Source organism: Rana temporaria, chromosome 1 (genome assembly GCF_905171775.1).
Source record: "Rana temporaria chromosome 1, aRanTem1.1, whole genome shotgun sequence".
Taxonomy (NCBI): domain Eukaryota; kingdom Metazoa; phylum Chordata; class Amphibia; order Anura; family Ranidae; genus Rana; species Rana temporaria.
The window spans coordinates 191,485,600-191,498,207 of record NC_053489.1 but is presented as its reverse complement, the minus strand read 5'-3'; positions in this window follow the sequence as shown (position 1 = coordinate 191,498,207).

Sequence of the window (12,608 nt, the reverse complement as noted above, 5' to 3'; positions counted from 1 at the left end):
GTACTTAAATTGATGTAATTAACGTGTTTGTTAACAATGGATCCTGCTCTTTTAAAGCATGTTATATAACACTGTGCTTGTCCTGTGTCATTTGGCCCTCTGTAACACCTAAAAAACCTGGCTGATCCTGCCAGTATCTCCCCACCCCTCTGTAAACTGACCACGGTGTATCATGGCTGCTGAAGCCAGGCACTGTGGTCAGTTTATGTGCCTCTGTCATCAGCAGTCTGCTATTTGCTCTCCTCTCTGCTCCTGTGTCCTCCTCTCCCCTCCCCTCTCTTTCTGTGTGTGAGCTGCCCCTCCCCCTCCTGCTGCTCTCATAACACTAACCTGTATACACCATCAGCACTGCCTCATATTGCAGTGTCCTCCTCTGTGAATGATTTATAAAACATAAATGTTGTAAATACCTTATTTAAGAGCAGAGATTGCGATCACATGACTAGCCAGCTCTCTCCTCCCCTCCTCCTCCCCTCCCGACTGGCATCAGCAGAGGAATCTCAGCACTGACCGTTGCATCTCTCAGAGGAGAAAAGGAGAAAGCTGGCTGGTCATGTGATCGCAATCTTGGCAGTGAAATTAGGTATTTGCAGCATTTATATTTATAAATCACACACATAGGGGGATACTACAATAGGAGGCAGTGCTGATAGTGTATACAGGTTAGAGTGGCTTAACAACCACTTTAAGCTATTTCATTAACAAAAAAATACATTTAAAGATGCATTCATGAATACAGCACTGCATTAACATGTATTCTATCTGCCTGAGATAAACTTTCCATAAATTCAAGCATGCTAATAATAAAATGAATCTTTTAGCACAGCGCTCTTTAAAGGTGACTGCCTTCTTGTAATAGCGACTGATGCAGCTAAGCAGCTGCTTGGCTGTTATTACTAAAAACCGGAGGCGACCCCTTGACACCTTCCGCAGCTCGCTTCGGCTCTCCCATCCCACAAAGCTGAAATCAGTTTTGATCGGGTTTAGATATAGTAACCCTTGGAAAGTCACGTCATGACAACATGTCCGGTTTACTGAAACCTTAACGGTGCCAGTGCTAAAAAATCAAAAGTATTCAAAAACTGAGATCTTGGTGTTTTGAATGCTTTCAAGTGCAAAGGAGGGATTCGGGGTCTTTTCGACCCCAGATCCCTCCATGTGACAGCAATAAAAGTGATACTTTTTTTTAAAGCAACAATGTAAAAATAATATAAATGTATAGTTAGAAAAAAATCTATTAAAGTGCCCCTGTCCCCCAGTGCTAGTATGCAAAGGCGAATGCATGCGTCGGTCCCGAACGCGCGCAAACCTCGATCGTCCCACACATGTGAGGTATCACAGCAAACATCAGATCATGGGCAGTAATTCTAGCACTAGACCTCCCCTGCACATCTAAAGATATACCCTGTAAATGCTTTGAAAGCCTCACCTATAGATAGTAAAATGTATGTTGTTTGTCACCGTTCTGTGGGCGTGCACAATTTTAAAGTGTGACATGTTTGGTATCTAGTTACTCAGCGCGACATCATCTATTATATTTTACAAAAAAAATTGGGTTAAAGAGGTTGTAAAGGCAGAATTCTATGCATTACGATAAAAAACCTTCTGTGTGTAGCAGCCGCCCCAGCACCCCCTAATTACTTGAGCCCCATCTCTCTCCAGCAATGTGCACGAATGTCTTAGCTGTCCGGGACTCGCCTCCTGATTAGCTGAGGCAGGGCCAGGAGCAGCAAAGAAGGACCCGAGAAGAGAAGGATCTGGGCTGCTCTGTGCAAAACAAACCGTGCAGAGGAGGTAATTCTTATATGTGTGTTATTTTTTTTTTTTTAAATAGACTTTACAATCACTTTACGTATTATGTTTTTTTGCATTAAAAATGTTAAAAAGTGTATTTCCCCCCCCCCCAAAAAAATGTGTTTGAAATATGCTGCCCAAATACCGTGTGACATAAAAAAAATTGCAAAACCAAACAATTTAATCTCTAGGGCCTCTGCTTTAAAAAATATATAATGTTTGGGAGTTCTAGCAAATGTTCTAGCAAAAAGACAAACTTTTTTTACATGTAAACAAAAAGTGCCAGAAAATGCCTGGTCTTCAACTGGTAATGCCCTCCAGCAATGGATTACATACCAGCATAGTAATACATATAGTATATAATATATATCAGAGGTTATGTATTCAACCATCTGTCAATTACAAAAGGTTATGTGCAAACAATGGTTGATGTTGTTGCCATATACTGAGCAGTACTCGAAGATTATAGATCTCCTAAAAGAGCCTCCAAGTGGGATAGTAAATAATTATATCCACATAGCATATCCTCGAACATCCACTTTTCTTTATGAGTTCAACCATGCGGTCAGATCCATCAATATAGTTGACAGCAATTATACTTTATCAAATGGGATGATGCATTTTGTCCACAGAATCAATTCTTTAACATCCACAGCTATTGTAGATCATACAAATTTCAACATGTAATTGCATCCATCAGAAGAGCTGCTGGTTACTATTTTGCACATAAGAGCATGTTCATTACTTATAACCCCAAATAGTGAACCTGACAAAATAATAACATTCACATTGATCCACACATTATTTATTAAATCATTGATGCTTATCTAATGTTATCCACTTGGGTGATATCGCAATAGACTCATAGAAGTATATAAGAATATCTGTCATCTGCAGCAACTGTCTTACCGAAGCATCGTCAATTTCTTCATGGAAGGCATTACAACAAATATACATACTGTCTGCCGAAACCTACCAAAAAGTGCACTTTTTACATTATTCAATATATGTTAAAATAACTTCCCAGTATCTGTTCCAGCTATAATACAGCATATACCTACGGGTAAATTGATCAAAGATTCCATTTATTCTAGTGAAAAATATGTGAAATCACCCAAGTGTAATTTGATGGGATTCGCTCAGCGATTTCTCTCTCAATTGCCTTATGTAACATTAATGGAGCACATCTTGTTACACTGAATCTAGCCAAGGCAAATATTATTGCAACAGTAACAGTTTTTTTTTTGTTCAGAGTATTTTTTGTGACAAATCTTTTTGAGCAATGGCAGGAGCTTGCTCATTCATCTGCTGACAATTGCTGTCCATGGTGCTGAATCTGTTTTGTGTCTGTATTGTGACATAATAATACAGGGCCAGATTCTTAAAGATTTACAACGGCGTATCAGTAGATACGCCGTCGTTAGTCCGAATTTGCGCCGGCGTATATTTAAGCGTATTCTGGAAACCAGATATGCTTGAATTTAGCCAAGATATGAGCGGCGTGAGTCTCCTACGCCGTCGGATCTTGGGTGCATATTTACGCTGGCCGCGAGGTGGCGCTTCCGTTGATTTCTGCGTCGAATATGCAAATGAGCTAGATACGCCGATTCACGAACGTATGTGCGCCCGTCGCATTTAGTTACGCCGTTTACGTAAGACATACGCCGGCATTAAGATAAAGCAGGTCTCTAGGTGGCGCAGCCCATGCAAAGTATGGACGTCGGAACAAGCGTATCTTTTTACGTCATTTGTGTAAGTCGTACGCGTATAGGGCTGTGCGTAAGTTACGTTCACGTCATAGGCAGTGTTCGACGTATGCGCACTGGGATACGTCCACGGATGGCGCATGCGTCGTTCGTTCAAAACGTCAATCACATCGGGTCACGATTCATTCGCATAAAACACGCCCACCTCTTCACAATTTGAATTAGGCGCGCTTACGCCGGCACATTTACGCTACGCTGCCGTAACTTAGGATGCAAGTGCTTTGTGAATAAAGCACTTGCCTCTCTAAGTTGCGGCGGCGTAGCGTAAATATACGATACGCTACACCCGCTCACACTTGCGCCGCCCTACGTGAATCTAGGCCACAGTTTACTTACATATTTTTATTTGTTTTGGAAGTTGTAGTTACTACAGAAATTTCCTGCTTTACTATGTTGATTTTGGTACCATAATAGGCAATGCACCTGCCCACCATACAAAGGGGTTACGAGTGCAGGACAGATATGTTCTTACAAAGTTTTTACTGCAATCTGCAGTGTCCCCACAGGGACGATTCGCCCTCACTATTTTTCCTGGGGACCATTGTCTCTTGGACAGAAAGTGATTGAAAAACATAAATTTTTGTGATGACGCCAGCACAGAATTAGAGGTGAAATCTTCCGGAGGGGCCTCTGTTCTTAATGAGAGCTGTCTAAGAGGGGTATTTGTCTTGGCTTTGTAGAGATCTCCACTTACTACTTGCTGTGTCTGTGAAAGAGGAAGTGAAGAGAAATATCCCCATCAGAACACAGAAAGAATTCCAGGGGGAATACACAGTATCAATAAATAGAAGTCTATTTCAGGCTTGTCACCACATCCACCTACAGTTGCAGAATGGAAAATGCAAGTAAGGTAGATCGTAATTAAGGGAAAATATACCCTTTTACATAGTGGCTGTCTAGGGAAATTTGAAAAAATATGGAGAAGGTGGTTTGATATTTTGGATGTATGATGAGAGGGGAGCGGAAAAATGTGTGAGCGATGGTGGGGTGGGGGGGGGGGAGCATGAGGGCCAGGGGTGTTGGGGGGGTTATTTTATTTTTATTTATTTATTTATTTTCTTCCCTCTCAATATGTGCTTGGGTCGTATGTTGTTATTGTTGTCTATGTTTTTGTATATAAAAGAAATAAAAAATGATTTGATAAAAAAAAAGAAAAAAGGAACACAGAAAGAAACTAATACCAAAACCAACCTAACAAGATCACACCTTCTGACTAGTGGGAAGGGGATGCTTGGATGCTGCTCAGAATCAGATCCAGAATTGTTCTTTTATGACAAGCATATTGGTGTGCAGGGATCACCTCATTCCAAGAAAGAGAGAGTGTTTATTATAGATATGTATAGTATATTGTACATTCACATCAGTTCCTGCCCTCAAGGATCTTACATTTAGGTCCCTATCTCACAGGTATAAACACACATACTAGGGCCAATTAACTTATCAGCCTGTCTTCTGGAGCATAAAAAAAACAGAGCAAAGCGAAACAAGCACAGACAGAATGTGCAAACTCTTTGCTGTCAATATTGAGGTTGAGATTTGAACCAATGACCCTAGTGCTCCGAGTCAAAAGTGCTAACTACTAAACCACAGTATGTTAACACAATTTGTGAATTTTTAGGCTTGGTGCTACTTCTGCTACTTTAAAAGCTGTCCCACCATAGCATAACTAAAGTCCTAGCAGCCCATTCCACTGTGGACAACTTAGCCACCTTAAACACATTGGGATAGATTCACAGAACAATTACGCCGGCGTATCCATAGATACGCTGCGTAATTGCTAAGCTGCGCCGGCGTATCTACTTACTGTATTCAGAAAGCTAGATACGCCGACATTAGCCTAAGATACGACTGGCATAAGTCTCTTACGCCGTCGTATCTTAGGGTGCATTCTCACGCTGGCCGGTAGGTGGCGCTCCCGTAGTTTTCAGCGTAGAGTATGCAAATTACATACTTACGCCGATTCACAAACGTACGTGCGCCCGGCGGTAGTTTTTTACTAAGTTTGCGTAAGTCGTTTTCGTCGTAACGTTGCTCCTGCTATTAGGAGGCGCAGCCAATGTTAAGTATGGACGTCGTTCCCGCGTTGCGATTTGAAAATCTTACGTTGTTTGCGTAAGTCGTCCGTGAATGGCGCTGGACGCCATTTATGTTCACGTCGAAACCAATGACGTCCTTGCGACGTCATTTACCGCAATGCACGTCAGGAAATTTTAGGGACGGCGCATGCGCAGTACGTTCGGCGCGGGAACGCGCCTAATTTAAATGATCCATGCCCCCTACCGGATCATTTTAATTATGCGCGCTTACGCCGGACCCTTTTACGCTACGCCGCCGCAACTTACAAAGCAAGTGCTTTGTGAATACAGCACTTGCTCCTGTAAATTACGGCGGCGTAGCATAAAGACGATACGCTGCGCCGCCGTATCATTGCGCGGCCCAACGTGAATCTACCCCATTCAGTCCTGACCAATTTTCACAATCCTCGTCTACATGTAAAAAATATATATATATATATTTTTGTGAGAAGACTGCTTAAGACTCTCAAATATAATGGTTTTAGGCAGAGGCCCTAGAGAAAAATATGGTGGGAATGCCTATTTTTTGCCTATTTTTTATGTCACACTATATTTGCGCAGCAATTTTTCAAATGCAAACTTCTTGGAAAAAATACACTTTAATGAATTTTAATGCACAAAAACACAATATAATACACTATTTTTGGTAAAATATAACAGATGGTGTATTGCCAAGTAAATAGACACCACACGCGTTACGCTTTAAAATTATGTACGCTCGCAAAATGGTGCCAAACTACGGTACCAAAAAATCTCCACAGGCGATGCTTTAGAAGCTTTTACAGATTACCATTTTAGAATTACACAGGAGATCTGGTGCTAGAATTATTGCTATTACTCTGACATTCACGGCTATATGTCACACAAGCCTAGGTTTTTAGAATTGTCTTGACATTTTATGCTATTTCTAGTGTTTTGGATGAACACATATGTATACTATGGTCATTATCATTGCAATAACAAGTAGAAGCTACTTTTTTATGAGATGTGATATTTTTAGATACTGGACAAATAAATTGGTTGTAGAATATTTGCTCTCTTTTATGTCTTGCATATTTTCTTAAATAAATATGTTCAATTAAAATTTCCATGCTGAATATTACAATCACCAGAAGCCAAAGGAAATGAATGCTTTACTAGTTCTGGAGCAATGATTTTCCTAAAGCACTAGGGTTGTGTAGCAGGGAAGCACATGTGCTCTTTAACTCATTACTGCCTTGCTCAGGTAATACATTTAGCCCAAGCTTGGGGTTCCCCAGGGTTCCCGCCATTTCTGGTGCAATGGAAACATCCTTAGAATCACTTGGTCTGGCGTGACGAGGTTCTGGGGCTGTCTTCCAACCTGCTACTGGCCTTACTACCAACAGTCCCCACTGTGACTTCAGTGAATAGGGCCATTCTGAGAGGATATTCTATGAAAAAATAATTAGTGAGCTCACTGGCTCTATCATGACTGCTTTAAAAAAAAAAAGGATTCCTTCAGTCAGTACCAAGGAAGTATTTCCAAGAGTAGAAATACAACAGGAACACTTAGCCAAAGATAGAGTAAAACATGCATTAAAGTGTAAGGCATTGGACGTAGTTCTCTATTTTGGCCACAAGATGTCACAACTGCCAATATATGAGCATTTGCTCAATATATGAGCATCTGGCTGCTTGGTGAAGAGCACTCTGGGAGAGTAGATATAATAGTAAGGAGGGAGGCATCTGGACTAGCAAGAAGCTCCTGTGTAGTTGTTCAATAAGATTATTTTTTCTCTGTATATATGCTGGTTCACAGAGCATCATGTAGGCAGGAAAGGGGGGAGGCTGCAGGACTTTTGCGAAAGGTGCTACTTGCATTTTCCCTAGGGCAGTGGTTCTCAACTCCTGTCCTCAGGACCCACAAACAGCCCAGGTTTGCAAGATAACTGAAATACATCACAGGTGATTTGCTGCTCAGTGATTGCACTATTCTAGTCTGCACCTCCCCTGAGTAATACTTAAAATGTGGCCTGGTGGCCTGTTAGTGTGTCCTGAGGACAGGAGTTGAGAACCACTGCCCTAGGGGGATGCAGGAACTCTGGGACATCCTTCTTTGCCTAGATAGCGGGTTGGAATATACCTCTCATTATTTTCTTTCTCTCTGTTGCTGAAAACACAGTGATGTATCTTCATCTTTCATGATAGAAATAAAAGTGATAAAATAAAAAAATAAAGAGGTAAAATAAAAAAATAAAGAGGTAAAATAAAAAAAAAAAAAAAAAAAAATAAAAAAAATGTAAACGCCCTTACGTGCTTGTGCGCAGAAGCCAACGCATACGTAGGATCTTGCCCACATATGTAAATGGTGTTCGCACCACACATGTGAAATATCACCACAAACTTCATAGCAAGAGCAATAATTCTAGTGCTAGACCTCCTTTGTAACTCTAAACTGGTAACCTGTAAAAAAAATGTAATCGCCACTTATGGAGATTTTTAAGTAGCGTATTTTGAAGTCATTCCACGAGCATGTGCAATTTTAAAGCATGACATGTTAGCTATCTATTTACTCGGTATAACATCATCTGTTATAGTTTACCAAAAATTGGGTTATATATTGTGTTTTTCTTTTATTAAAATTCATTCAATTGTATTTTTTCCCCAAAAATTGCATTTAAAAAATAGTTGCGCAAATACTGGCTTAAAAATTGCAATACCCACCATTTTATTCTCTAGGGCCTCTGCTTAAAAATATATATATTGTTTGGGGGTTCTGAGTAATTTTCTAGCAAAAATAAATTATGATTTTTACATGTAAGAGAGAAATTCCAGAATTGGCCCTGTAGGGAAGTAGTTAAAACATAGGCTTGTGGTTGGATTCATTTAGTCAAGTGTAGCGCTCACCCCCGAAGGAGCCGCTGATTAGTTTGGGATCGGCTTACTGAGTTACCTTCTTGACTTGGTCTAGGGGTGATTTCTGTAAGTGTGAATAAAGAGCAAGTGTCCAGACATCAATTCAGTTTTCAATGCTTTATTCCAAGGCCCAACACGGCCAACATCAACATGGCACACGACAGAGAAAGGTTGATGAGCATAGAGAACTTTAGTATCAGGCCTTGGATATAAAGAGAGAGCAAGCCTGCTCTCAGCAATGATATAGCTCAATTTGTCGCCACCCCAATCAGGGTGGGTAAAGTGCCTGGCACCCGGAGCGTCACTGGGAGGAAACAGACCTCTGCCACAGGCCTGACTCAGGGCCTCTGCCACAGGCCGGACAACTTGGGATTTGTGAGATCAATTTGAGCAAATCCTCCCAGTTAGTTCAATCAGTGTCACCCACTGACAGCTCGAGCATACCTGTCATATGGTGTGGTGACCGGATCCCCGATAGTTCGTCTAGGCCTCCTGGACAACCTCTAGTTCTAGGTTCCCCTGAGCCGATCCCCGATCCCCTATCGCACAGCCTCCAGCTTAGGATCCTCTCAACAGAAGGTTGGGACCCAGCAAGTCGCTGGGGCCCCTCTCAATGTCAGGATGAGGCTCCGCATGGTGCACAACCTTAGCGAAGCAGGCCACGGTGGCAGGGCCCATGGATGCGCGTACCCTGAAGGTGGGTACCACACCTGGAACTCGGGCCCCGCATAGAACAACACGCCAAAAGCGGCTGCCCCAGATATACCCCCCTCCCAGCATGCCCAACGAGGGAAGAACTCCTCTGATTGGCTGCTGGGAGAAGGTGGGTCTGTCAGAACCCCTCTAGCGCCAACTGCCGCCCAGGGGTGATAACATACCCCTGGAGCGCAGACTGACCTACAGGACCGATTCTGAAGTAAAGAATGTTCACTAAGCAAAATTAACTTAGTGACTAATGTGAAGCTATGTTGGCACTGAATACCCAACAATGTGCAGGGAATATGAAAAGAAAAATGGATTTTGCCCCAAACATGATTAAATATTTTGTTCACTAAGCTAATTAATTTTGCTTTTGCTTTTAGTAAATAAACTCAACTATATCAAGTCCAGTACACAATCATAGTTAGCATCTGTGTGACAATATAGAAGATATTCTATTTCTGTAACTAGTAACAAATGCATCCATGTTTCTCATATTTGACTATAATTATTGAAGCTGAGATTTGCATAATGGACTATTTTTTTTTTTTTTTTTGCCATGGTAAGATGTCCTGTCCATTTAATTTCTTAATAAGGTATATATTGAGAGCTAACCTCTAGCAAAATTACACTCTAATACCATCATCCAGGCAATAAAACAAATGTAAAAATTGTAAAGGAGGCAGTTCCCCTAACAGTCTCCAAAGGAAAAGAAAATTGACTAACTCAGTACCTTGGACATAGTACACATGGAGTAAAGTTAAAAGAAATGTATTTCTACAAAAAGATAAAAACAGGATATCCAGATACAAACAGAACAACAAACATAATCTAAAGTTCAAAAAGGTGTGTTGAGATCTAGTCTGTGTTGTTCCACTAAGTTGTCCACCGATTGGTGTATTGATGATATTGTTGATTGTACACCATCTGTGATGTTTCGCAGATTTGTACTGCTTCTTCAGGAAGGAACAAACTGGGTAATATATGAAATAAATACAAATAATATCCAGAACAATATATATATATATATATATATATATATATATATATATATATATACAGTAGATAGATAGATAGATAGATAGATAGATAGATAGATAGATAGATAGATAGATAGATAGATAGATAGATAGATAGATAGACAGTATATACAGGGCTCAAAATTTCAAGTCCTGAGCCACTAGCCAGACCTTAAGAGTTACTCGCCACCAGTTGCCCCACCCAACCTCTCCCCTGCCCCACCCCTAAACACGTCCTTGTAAATTATCTCATGAAATTACACTGTTAAATGTTTTCAGCAGAATTAAGTTCCAAAAATAAACAACAACAACTTTAACAATATTAACATAAAGTATATCAGTACCCATCAAATGCAGCCTCTTTGTGTCCATCAAATGCAGCCGCACTGTGCCCATCAAATGCAGCTTTACGGTGCCCATGAATGCACACTCACTGTGTCCATCAATGCGGCCTCACTGTGCCTGTCAAATGCAGCTTTATGGTGCCAATGATTGCAGCCTTACTGTGCCCATCAATGCAGCTTTACTGTGCCCATCAATGCAGCCTTACTGTGCCCATCAATGCACTCTCACTGTGCCCATCAATGCACTCTCAATTTCTTTCATTGTCAAAAGCGGTGTTAGACCAGCTAGAAAACAGCGATAGTGAATTAGAATCCCTTGCAGAATTGAGCGATAGTGATTCGTGGGGAAATTTGTCATTGCACACTAAAAGAGACAACAGCGACAATTCTGCATGTGAGCAAATTCATTGTGTTTTTGAATTTGAATACATTATTGAATAAAATGTATTATTATTTGTTATAATTATTTATAGTCATTTATTATATTACAACTTATGATTTCATGTTTCAAATTTTATCATACCCGGGATGTCTACTAGACTCTTGTTTGAACAGAGTTAAGTGAGTTATTCCTAAGGATTACAGGCCTACAATATAAAATGCCAAATATCAATGCGCAACAATGTACCGCTTTGGGCTTCAAAAATCAGACATATCGTATTTATCGGTGTATACCGCATACTTTTTTCCCCATAAAATAAGGGGAAAATCGTGGGTGTGCAATATACGCCGATACACGCTTCCCGCGCTCAGTTTGAATGCCTGCGCCGACATATACCGAATGCAGTACACTCGGCTACATTCGGCCAGGCTCGGCTTCGCTCGTGCTCACGCATAAACGTCACAGAGCGTGAGCATGACCGAAGCCGAGCCTGGCCGAATGTAGCCGAGTGTACTGCATTCGGTATATGTCGGCGCAGGCATTTAAACTGAGCGCGGGAAGCGGCGATTCGACAGGGAGACAGCGCGGGAGAAGCCGGGAGAACACCACCGAAGCCGAAGACGGACGCCGGACCCGACGAGGCCGCCGATGGACGCCGCGCAAGACTCCAAAACTGTAAGTACTAAAAAAAAATTCACAGGAATTGCGGGTCCACATTAGAGGTGCGTGCTATACGCCGGAGTGCGCAATACCCCGATAAATACGGTAATCATACCGCCAGGGAGGTTAACATTAACTTTGAAAAATAAATACGGTATTCACTTGCTAGCTGAACAGCCTCTCTTCCTTTAGTAAATGTATCCAACAGTATCCAAAGCATTGTACCACTTTATATGCACAAATGAGGATTTAATAACACTTCCTATAATAACATTTTTATTTAAATTATTCAACAATGCTGGTGACAAAAGGGAGGTCATTATTCATGTGTGTTTAGGGTACTCTGACCAAGTATGTTGTTAAGAAATATTTTAGCAAAATAAATCAAATTAGTTCTTATAACTAGAGCAAAAGAATGAGATAGAAAAGAGAATTTTTCAAATGACCTGTGCTTAAAACTTGAGTCCTGGTATCTTGAAGTAAGGGACCTACAGGCCCCCTTCACAGAGCAAACATCATAAGTAAGTACAAAACCCTAGAGTAGTTAGTAGTGTCAATGTGACATTGAACTAGCTACTATAATGCTGTGTGACTTTACATTTAACATTGTCTGGCTTCTCTAGAACTGGCTCTACTTGTGTCTTCTGCTTTCACAATATACTGCTGTGAAGTACAGTAATATAAAGCTTATAAAGTAATAACATCTGTGTCTAAGTGAGCCGATCTGGAAACATATTGAGACATACGTCTGTGTCATTATTGATTTTGGTGCGGTTCATTCTTCCAGTATGAACCGCAGAATGTATCCACTCATGTAAACATACATAAATCCTCTTTTAAAGCCAATCCTCTCAATGAATTAAATAACGAATTGCCATAACTGCTAATCACTGTTAACTGTATTCTGAATTAACAGGATTCCGGCAGGATGATTTACACAGCTATTTGCTGCCAAAGAAGAAAAGCCATATTAAGTGGAATAAGAAGTGACA